Below are 11,374 nucleotides of genomic sequence, written 5' to 3'. Positions count from 1 at the left end.
GTGCCGAAACCATTTTGACCTAATAATATATTCTGAAACAACTTTTCGGTTTTACCGAAACTCTTTCGGTGTTCTCTGTCCGGATCTCTTTCGTTGTCTCCGAAACTTTTCCGGTGACTTTCTCTCAAACTCCATGTCTAGTATTCAGCAGATAGATGACACTTAAGCATGTGACCCTATAGGTTCGGTGAAGTATAGACATGACCTCGAACCCCTTCCGATCAATGATCAACATCGGAGCCGTGGACACCCATATTGACCCCTATACCCACACGAATGAATATTCGAGTGAACCTCCAGTTGTCGTGTGCTATTCCTGTTGCTTCGTGATATGTTAAAAATACCCGAGGTGAGATTTACTTGCATCCCCATGGATCAACGACTTGTCCACTATGCTAGTTATCGCGTTACCGGTTTTGTTCTCTTTTCTCGTTTATGTGTTGTGGCATCCATGTGATCAAATCACACTGTGTCTGGCCAGGCAATGATGGATACCATAACACCGAGAGGGCCCGAGAATATCTCTCCATCGTCGGAGGAGCAAATCCCAATCTTGAGCTATCAAGTTACTTGACACACTTTTCCATGAACCCGTAAGCCGCCGTAATAGCCACCCATTTACGGATGACGTTTAACAAACCCCAAAGTTCATGAAGCAAGTATGAAGAAACTCGATACTCTCATGGTCTAAGGAATTATGCAAATGTTAACCATCTCTGTGTTATGTACCATTAACTTGTGACGAACGAATCTCACAGCATAACATCAATCTGGGTCGATTCAACACAAATGTTCTCTTAACATTGTGCCCTCAAAATTGCTGGCATAGACATGCCCTTAACCAGGAAAACAGAATCATCATGCAACACTTGAGCTAGTCTTAGAGGCCAGCCTAGGAATACTTCTTACCATTTATTATTCCACACATGCATATGAGTCCTCCTCCGAGCCTCGTGTTATTGCAGACTCGAGAACCATAGCAGTTATAGCATGGAACATAAACATAATTATGAACATGGAGATAAGTAATAGCATGTATTATTGCCTCTAGGGCATATCTCCTACAGATGATGCATTACTGAGTGGGCCCAGAGATACATCTCCGTCATACGGAGTGACAAATCCCAGTCTCGATTTGTGCCAACCCAACAGACACTTTCAGAGATACCTGTAATGCACCTTTATAGCCACCCAGTTACTTGTGACGTTTGTTACACCTAAAGCATTCCTACGGTATCCGGGAGTTGCACAATCTCATGGTCTAAGGAAATGATACTTGACATTAGAAAAGCTTTAGCAAACGAACTTCACGATCTTGTGCTACACTTAAGATTGGGTCTTGTCCATCACATCATTCTCCTAATGATGTGATCCCGTTATCAATGACATCAAATGTCCATGGTCAGGAAACCATAACCATCTATTGATCAACGAGCTAGTCAACTAGAGGCTTACTAGGGACATATTACGATCTATGTATTCACACATGTATTACGGTTTTCGGTTAATACAACTATAGCATGAACAATAGATAATTATCATGAACAAGGAAATATAATAATAACCATTTTATTATTGCCTCTAGGGCGTATTTCCAACATTCATGGCAATGACATTGAAATGTATGGTATTATGTGAACCGCTCGGTTCACCGTTTTTACGAAAACTGGCTTGTTCAACCTGTTTTTTTCCGGTTTGATTGCTAGAACGATCCTCTACGTTTAAAGAACCATCGGTCGGGCGGTTCCAGCTTTTTCGGACCGCTGCTCCGGTCGGATATTTTAAACTCAGATTTGATGTGATCGAGTCGTCAAGTGACGACACACCGTGCTAAGAGGCGATGACTGAGGCGTCTGAGGCGACTAAGGCGTCTGAGCCGCCGCCGCCGAACCCACCGCCCGCGCCTCCGATCGCGATGCCTCCGACCGCGATGAACAAGGAATCATCCGAGGAACTGCAGGAGCGGGCGCCGCCGCCGGAACCATCTCCGCTATTCACGTAGGCACGTGAGGGGGATGGAGAGGGGCCGCCGGCATCACCTCCACCAATCAAGTCGGCGCTTGGGGGCGTGGTTCCGGCTGCCTTGCCGCCATCTCCGGCGCTGCCGCGGTCGCCAGGTTGTGCTGACTCCGAGTCTGATTCGGATCTGGATCAGGATCCGTCCGCCAAACTGTCGGATGTAGTGCGTTGGAGGATTCGTTTCAAAGATGACCCGAGGGTGGAGATCTGGCAGGATGGTTTCGTATACATGCACCCGCGCTCAAGCTGGACGACGTTGAGGGATGAGGAGCACGACATTCTGGCCGGACGGTACCTGCATGCTGGTGAGATGATTCATACAGGTATGCCTCTGCATATTGATTTCTTCGAAATTCTTGTGATGGATTGCTTGCAGGTTTCTTCTAGCGGGGAGGAGCAGAACCAGATCGTCGATCTAACCACTTCGGAGCATCAAATCACGAGACCGAATCCAGGGATTGGAGGAAGGTTTTGGGTGCTTGTTGATGATGAAGAAGAGGAAGTCGAGGATTGTCACCCGGTTGCAGCCAAAGATCCAAAGAAGACGTGTCTTCGTTGTCGTTGGTGGCAAATGTTGTTGCGCCTTCATCCAAGTTTATGCTGGGAGAGAGGTGCAAGGACAAGAGGAGCCCCGCGCCAAGGCTGGTGGCGGGCTACAAACCAGCGGCGAAGGCGATCAAGCCATGGAAAGAGCCCCTTCCTAAGGTAAGTTTGCCTCATGTCACCTTATTGGATTTCTTTCCGGCAGATGGGTGGACAAAGGTCACACGAAAAAAGAAAAAGAAAGTGTTTCCAATGAAGGTTCACTCGCCGCCGCCGGCCATCGGTCCCGGTGAGATCCGGGCGGCGCGATGCGTGCGTTTGAATCAGATTTGTGCTGACGCTGGGCTGGAGCTCATTGTACCAAGTCTGGGGCCGGGGCGTACTGGGTATGAGGCCCAGTCCATGACCCAGAGGCTGGACGCGAGCAACATGGCCCATGGGCCGTTGCATGAGCTTGTGTTGGACTCCGTGTCCCCCCATGCACGTTCGGTAATCACGATTAGGAGGATCGCTAGATCGGGATTTCCTAAACTACCGCCGGGTCGCGCTAGGAGGATTCCTCCGCTTTGATCGATCTCAGCTGGGACCATGGCGGGTCGCTAAAGGGGTCTGCCGCCGCCGATCAAGCCTGCTCTCTCGTCACAAAAGCCATTGCCTCTGCATAAGCCGTCGCCTCCGGCGCCCAGGCTTGCCCCGCCGTCGCCGGCCAGGGCCGCACCTCCGCCCAAGGCCGCGCCGCCCCTGGCGAAGTCTGCGCCAGCCAAGGCCGCGCCTCCGGCCGCTTGGGCTGGGCAGACCCAGTCCGGGCCTCCTCAGCACCGCCCGCCCATGCATCCACAAAACATCTAGCAGCAGCAGCACGTGGTGCGGGACGGTCGGCCTAGGGCGTCGGACGCTCACGCCGGAGGTCGCGGGACTAACGCGGTCAGAGTTGCCGGTGGCAGATATGCAGACCGGGACCCTCCGCATGGGCGTTAGGGCGATTATGGATACAATGTCTACGGGGAAGGCCAACATCGTGGTTCCTCGTCGACCGGAGGCGGGCGTGGGTTTGCTTGGCAGAGTGATGGTACTGCAGAAAAAACATTTTACGGTCCCCTTGAAGGCTTTGTTGAGGGGGTTTCTTGCCCTGACTACCGGCAGAGAGGTGGCTACATAGGTCATCGTGGTGGTCGCGGTGGTCGGAACTGGTACCGCCAACCTCCACCGCCTGTTGTTGTCGAGCCGACGGCGTCCTCGGAGGTGATTGTTTCTGGCCAGACGCCGGATTTGTCCGGTCAGGTTTTGGAGGCGTGATGTCTACTACACAACCTTCTTCTTGTAGACGTTGTTGGGCCTCCAAGTGCAGAGGTTTGTAGGACAGTAGCAAATTTCCCTCAAGTGGATGACCTAAAGTTTATCAATCCGTAGGAGGCATAGGATGAAGATGGTCTCTCTCAAGCAACCCTGCAACCAAATAACAAAGAGTCTCTTGTGTCCCCAACACACCCAATACAATGGTAAATTGTATAGGTGCACTAGTTCGGCGAAGAGATGGTGATACAAGTGGTATATGGATAGTAGATAAAGGTTTTTGTAATCTGAAAATATAAAAACAGCAAGGTAACTAATGATAAAAGTGAGCGTAAACGGTATTGCAATGCGTTGAAACAAGGCCTAGGGTTCATACTTTCACTAGTGCAAGTTCTCTCAACAATAATAACATAATTGGATCATATAACTATCCCTCAACACGAAACAAAGAGTCACTCCAAAGTCACTAATAGCGGAGAACAAACGAAGAGATTATGGTAGGGTATGAAACCACCTCAAAGTTATTCTTTCCAATCAATCTGTTGGGCTATTCTATAAGTGTCACAAACATCCCTAGAGTTCGTACTAGAATAACACCTTAAGACACAAATCAACCAAAACCCTAATGTCACCTAGATACTCCAATGTCACCTCAAGTATCCGTGGGTATGATTATACCATATGCATCACACAATCTCAGATTCATCTATTCAACCAACACATAGAACCTCAAAGAGTGCCCCAAAGTTTCTACCGGAGAATCACGACAAAAACGTGTGCCAACCCCTATGCATAGGTTCATGGGCGGAACCCGCAAGTTGATCACCAAAACATACATCAAGTGAATCACGTGATATCCCATTGTCACCACAGATACGCACGGCAAGACATACATCAAGTGTTCTCAAATATTTAAAGACTCAATCCGATAAGACAACTTCAAAGGGGAAACTCAATACATTACAAGAGAGTAGAGGGGGGAAGAAACATCATAGGATCCAAATATAATAGCAAAGCTCGCGATACATCAAGATCGTATCACCTCAAGAACAAGAGAGAGAGAGAGAGAGAGAGAGAGAGAGAGAGAGAGAGATCAAACACATAGCTACTGGCACATACCCTCAGCCCTGAGGGAGAACTACTCCCTCCTCGTCATGGAGAGCACCGGGATGATGAAGATGGCCACCGGATAGGGATTCCCCCTTCGGCAGGGTGCCGGAATGGGTCTAGATTGGCTTTCGGTGGCTATGGAGGCTTCTGGCGGTGGAACTCCCGGTCTATTGTGCACCCTAATCGTTTTAGGGTATATGGAGATATATAGGAGGAAGAAGTACGTCAAGGGAGCCACGAGGGGCCCACGAGGGTGGAGGGCGCCCCCCCTACCTCGTGGCCTCCTCGAAGCTTCCTTGACGTGGACTCCAAGTCTCCCAGGTTGCTTTCCTTCCAAAAATAAGTTTCGTGAAGTTTCAGGTCAATTGGACTCCGTTTGATTTTCCTTTTCTGCCATACTCTAAAACAAAGAAAAAACAGAAACTGGCACTGGGCTCTGGGTTAATAGGTTAGTCCCAAAAATAATATAAAAGTGTATAATAAAGACCATAAACATCCAAAACAGAAGATAATATAACATGGAGCAATCAAAAATTATAGTTACGTTGGAGACGTATCAAGGCGGTGACGGCACTGGCTAACGCTGACATACATGTGACTGAGCCTACGCCTACCGTTACCGTCGATGCCACCGACAAGTCCGATCCGGACAGATCTTCGAGGTGGGCTCAAAAAAAGGAAAAGATGCTATGCTACCGGTGTGGAGAGAGAGGCCACTTCATTGCTGAGTGCACGACTGAGTTATGTGATACATGTCTCAAGCCAGCACATGACACGGGGGAGTTCCCCGTTTTACGTGATCAGATGCCGAGTATTACCATCTATGGTGTTATTGTGCTGAGTTGATGTTCTTTGAGTCTCCTAGCGTGAGGGAGATACCTGAGGAGCCTCAGAGCACAACCACGGGGATTGTAAAGGTCACGAAGGGTGATGTGTCTGAGGCGCAGATTATTCACAGGCTCAGTGAGTTAGCTCCGGGTGATTGTCAGTGTGAGCTCTCTCCTCTCGAGGCCAATTCATATAAGGTTGATTTTCCTTCAACAGAGGACTTGGAGCGTCTTCTGAGCTTTGGGTTGTGAAAAGTTCCTGGTACGCAGTGCATCCTCGAGTTCCATGAGTGGAAGAGAGTTGAGCCGCAGGGCACGCCTCTTACTCAGGTTTGGTTGCGATTCTCCGGTGCTCCATCCAAGCCGCTTCAGGATGCTCGAGTGGTAGCTAGCTTGGGGATTCTGGTTGGGAAAACGGAGAAAGTGGACATGGCCTTTACCCGAGCTAATGGGGTGGCCCGACTGTTGGTGAGTGTTCTCGATATCGAGTTCGTGCCTGACGTGGTCAAGTGGACTTATAGTGGCCAGGTATTTAAACTTGAGATCGAGTTTGAGGAAACAGATCTTTTTGCTGAGGCTTTGGCTGGGACAGATGTGGACATGCATGACAGGAATGATGGATCAGGTCACACGGCAGCGAGAGGGGATGATGTTGGGCATGAGTCGTCCAACGGCCCGAGTGCTACACCACAGACACCCGGGACAGGGGCTGCTCCTTCGGTTACGGTGCCGATGAACACTCTGAGATTCGGTTCTTTCGAGCCGGCTTCTGCCCCTCCTAGGTTATGGAGCGATCGAGTGGAGTCTGATAGCGTGCTAGAGTGCACGCTCCCTCCCTTGGATTTTGTTGTGGCTGATGGTTCTGTCGATCGGAGCATGGAGAAGGCTGCGCTTCTGATGCTTTCGGTCGAGGGGGGAGGATCGGGGGCAGGTGGCCCCTCGCTCCCCTTCGCCGTTGACATTGGTTGAGGGGGGAGGATCGTGGGCAGGTGGCCCATCGTTCCCCATCTCATTCTGATGCTTTGCCACAGTTGAGGACTGCGGTGGAGCTGCCTATGGTGACTATCAACGACACACCCGCTTTGGGAGGGGGCCTGGGAAGGAGGTCTCGACCCTCTCCTCTCCTGCGGTGTTTGGGCGAGGGACGCAGCAGGAGGCCCTGGTTCATTCCTCTCCTGGGCGAGGGGCGGCCATGCCTGCTGGGGAGCGTGGGCAGGTGGCCCTGAGCTCTCCTTCTCCGAGGTCGCCGGTGCCAGTGCCTGCGGTTCCTGGCGCCCCTCTAGGTGATATGGCCTGGCCGCGCGTTGGGGGTGGGCTGGAGGCCTCGTCCCTAACGGAGCCACTCGGGAGAAGGTCATCGCCTTTGGAGGCATCCCGGATCCTGTGTCTGAGGGGAGGCGGATGTTGATGATATGCAGCTGAGGTGCGCCAAGCGGGGGGCCAAGCTTCGTGATATCGAGATCACTATTGGTATGTCGTTCAACACCTCCAACTCCATTTTTGCATTTCTCTAATAATGAAATTATTTATAATGCAAATCAGTTAGGAGTTTCACTAGGTAGTAATGATAGTGAAATTTCCAACTCTGTTAATGATCTCCTAGATTTGGAAGCGGAACGCGCTTTAGAAACAATTCGAAACTTAGCAGTCGTAAAATCCATGAATGATGTAGATATTGATGCATTGGGGGTCAAAGTGCTCGATAATTTTTGTGCGGATCTTGCACCATCCATTCCTGAGTCTGAGGAAGAGGATGCCACTTTAGAAGATACAGTAGTTAGATCCACTGAGCCCGGTTATGAGGACCGGGTGGAGGACCATAGCAAACCCAAACGCAAGTGGAAGCGGAAGACTTATCCTCCTTCAGCGGTATGTAGGAGTGCTAGGATCCGTACTACTAAAAAAATTCATGATGAAATATGAAAGGAATATTTTGGAATAGTAGAGGTCTGAAAGACTTGGCTAAAAGAAGGTTTCTTGCAGATGCGTCTATCGAGCATAGATTAGATTTTATTGCTCTCTTGGAAATTGGTAGAGATAATTTTGCGCCCCAGTTTCTCAATACTTTATCGGGTGGTGTCGATTTCGATTGGCACTGCCTGCCTCCGTGAGGAAGATCGGGTGGGATCTTACTTGGAGTGAGATGCGATTCACTGGAAGTCCAAAGTGTCGTGATGGGTGACTTCGCGGTTAAGTTTCGGGTTAGGTCCAAAGCTAATGGGTTTAACTGAGCTCTGGTGGCGGTTTATGGTGCCGCGCAGCCCGAGCTTAAACCAGAGTTTTTGGCGGATCTTGTTCGAATTTGTGGCTCTGAGCAGCTCGCAATTTTAGTTGGGGGTGACTTCAATATCATTAGGAGGAGAGAGGAAAAGAATAATGATAATTTTGACGACAGATAATCATTTATGTTTAATTCCATTATTGAAAGCTTGGCTCTGAGAGAGATAGAGCTTTCCGGTAGAAAATTTACTTGGGCTAATGCTTTGCCAAACCCGACGTTTGAGAAGCTAGATCGAGTCCTAGCGAGCGTCGAATGGGAACAGAAATTCCCTTTGGTAACGGTCCAGGCTCTCTCGCACGGAATCTCTGATCACACGCCTTTATTCGTGGACTCAGGTGAGCCAAACCACATGGGAAACAAAAACTCCTTTTCATTCGAGCTGGCATGGTTTGAACGTGAAGGCTTCTTGGATCTGATAGCCAGGGAATGGGCTAAGGATGCAGGAGGTAGGACTTCCATTGAGCGCTGGCAGAATAAGATTAGGCATTTGAGAAGTTTCTTACGTGGGTGGGCTAAGCACCTTAGTGGGATTTATAAGGTCAAAAAGGAAAGGCTCCTTACACTTATTCAGTCCCTAGATTTAAAAGCCGAGTCCACAATTTTGCAAGCCACTGAGCTTCATGCTATGCTAGAAGCGGAGATGAGGTTGAAAGAGCTTCTCCGTGAAGAGGAATTAAAGTGGGCGTTGCGGGCTAAGGTCCGCAAAGTTGTCCAGGGGGACGCGAACACTCAATTCTTTCACTTGATTGCTAATGGCAAGCATAGAAAGAAGAGAATCTTTCAGCTTGAACAAGATGAAGGAACTATTTTAGGTCAGGGCAACCTAAAATTATACATAACTGAATACTATAAGCAGTTGTTTGGTCCTCCGGAGGATAATTGTGTGTCTCTAGATGAGTCCAGGATTGAGGATGTGCATCAACTCACTGTTGATGCTAATGATATTTTGGTTGCCCTGTTTTCGGAGAAAGAGGTGTTTGAAGCTATTGCGCAGATGAAAAACAATAAGGCTCCAGGGCCGCATGGATTTCCGGCGGAGTTCTATAAAAAGTGTTGGCATATTATTAAGGGGGATTTGATACCAATGTTCCAAGATCTATTCTCTGGACAGCTTTAGTTATTTCACTTAAATTTTGGAACAATAACACTGCTTCCTAAGAAAACGAAGGCTGTGAGAATTGAGCAGTTCAGGCCGATCTGCCTCCTCAATGTTAGTTTCAAAATTTTCACCAAGGTTGGGACTAATAGGCTCACACAGATTGCGCATTCTGTGGTGCAGCAATCCCAAACTGCTTTCATGCCGGACAGAAACATCCTAGAAGGGGGGTGGTCCTTCATGAAACGCTCCATGAAATCCACACGAAAAAATTAGATGGAGTTGTTTTTAAGGTGGTTTTCGAGAAAGCATACGATAAATTCAAATGGTCATTCCTTCAACAGGCCTTGCGTATGAAAGGTTTTTATGAAGCCTGGCGATGTCAGGTAGAATCGTTCACGCAAAAAGGGAGTGTTGGAATTATAGTGAATGACGACATAGGTCATTATTTCCAAACACATAAGGGCCTGAGACAAGGGGATCCGATGTCTCCTATCCTGTTCAACATTGTAGTTGATATCTTGGCAATTCTGATAGGAAGGGCTAAGGAGGCCGGTCAGGTGGGTGGCTTGGTGCCTCATATAGTTGATGGAGGTGTGTCTATCCTATAGTACGCCGATGATACGATCATCTTTATGGAGGATGACTTGACCAAAGCGAGAAATATGAAGCTGGTGTTATGCTTATTTGAACAATTGACTGGGTTAAAGATTAACTTTCACAAAAGCGAATTGTTCTGCTTTGGTAGAGCCAATGACGAACAAGAGGCATATAGGCAAATTTTTGGGTGCGAATTGGGGACTTTACCTTTCACGTACTTAGGTATACCAATTCACCATCGTAAGCTGACAAACAGAGAATGGGAGTGCATCCAGGACCGTTTTGAAGAGAAACTGAGTTGCTGGAAGGGCAAGCTCATGTCATACGGATGCCGATTAATTCTGTTAAACTCGGTTCTCACGAGTATGCCTATGTTACTTTTGTCATTCTTCGAAGTCCCAGTTGGAGTTAGGAAAAGACAGGACTTCTATCGATCACGTTTCTTCTGGCAGAGCGATGAACTAAAAAGAAAATACCGACTCGCCAAATGGGATATCATCTGTCGACCGAAAGACCAAGAGGGTCTTGGTATTGAGAATCTTGAGGTCAAGAACAGATGTCTTCTCAGCAAGTGGTTGTGGAAGTTATCGGTAGAGACTGATGCCACTTGGGCGCAGATCCTTCATAGCAAGTATCTTCACTCCAAAACTTTGTCCCAGGTGACAGCAAGACCGACTGACTCACCCTTTTGGAAAGGGCTTATGAAAGTCAAATTAACCTTTTTAATAGGACAAAGTTTATTATTGGCAACAGCACTAGCACGCGATTCTGGGAGGATACTTGGCTCGGAGAGACCCCCCTTGCCATTCAATACCCGTCTCTGTATCGTATTGTTCAACAACGTGAGGCGTTCGTTGCAACGGTACTTCAATCCACTCCGCTGGATATTCAGTTCAGAAGGACGCTAGTTGGCAATCGTTGGGAAGAATGGCTCCATCTAGTAGGTAGACGGATGGAGGTTCAGCTACCTCAACAGCCCGATAAATTACGCTGGAAACTTACTAGGTCTAAAGAATTTACAGTTAAATCAATGAATGTTGATGTTATCAATTCAAGCTCGATTCCTAGTTCCAAACATGTTTGGGCTGTCAAAGCTCCTTTGAAAATCAGAGTGTTTATGTGGTTTGTCCATAAACAAGTAATTTTAACCAAGAACAATTTGGCAAAGTGTAATTGGACAGGACCTACTAGGTGTAGTTTTTGTGATCGAGATGAAACTATCAAACACCTTTTTCTTGACTGCCCGTTAGCCAAAGTTCTATGGCGGACAGTCCATATTGCATTTAATATTACTCCACCGAGTTCTGTCAACACGTTATTTGGAACGTGGCTTAACGGGATAGAGCCCGAAACAGCGAGACATATTCGCGTAGGAGTTTGTGCTTTATTGTGGGCAGTCTGGAACTGCAGAAATGATTTGGTTTTTATAACAAAGCAACAAATGTTCATTTTTTGCAGGTTATTTTCCGAGCCACTGCGTTGATCCGTATGTGGTCGCTACTCACTCCGACGGAGGCTAGGGAGCGTTTGGTTACTGGATCTATCCGCTCGAAGATGGTAGCACGGGATATCTTCAGCCGGTTTGGATGGCGGTCATGTAATAGG

The sequence above is a fragment of the Triticum dicoccoides genome, chromosome 6A, assembly GCF_002162155.2.
Source record: "Triticum dicoccoides isolate Atlit2015 ecotype Zavitan chromosome 6A, WEW_v2.0, whole genome shotgun sequence".
Taxonomy (NCBI): Eukaryota; Viridiplantae; Streptophyta; class Magnoliopsida; order Poales; family Poaceae; genus Triticum; species Triticum dicoccoides.
The sequence above is the reverse complement of the archived record's forward strand: the minus strand, read 5'-3'. Positions refer to the sequence as shown.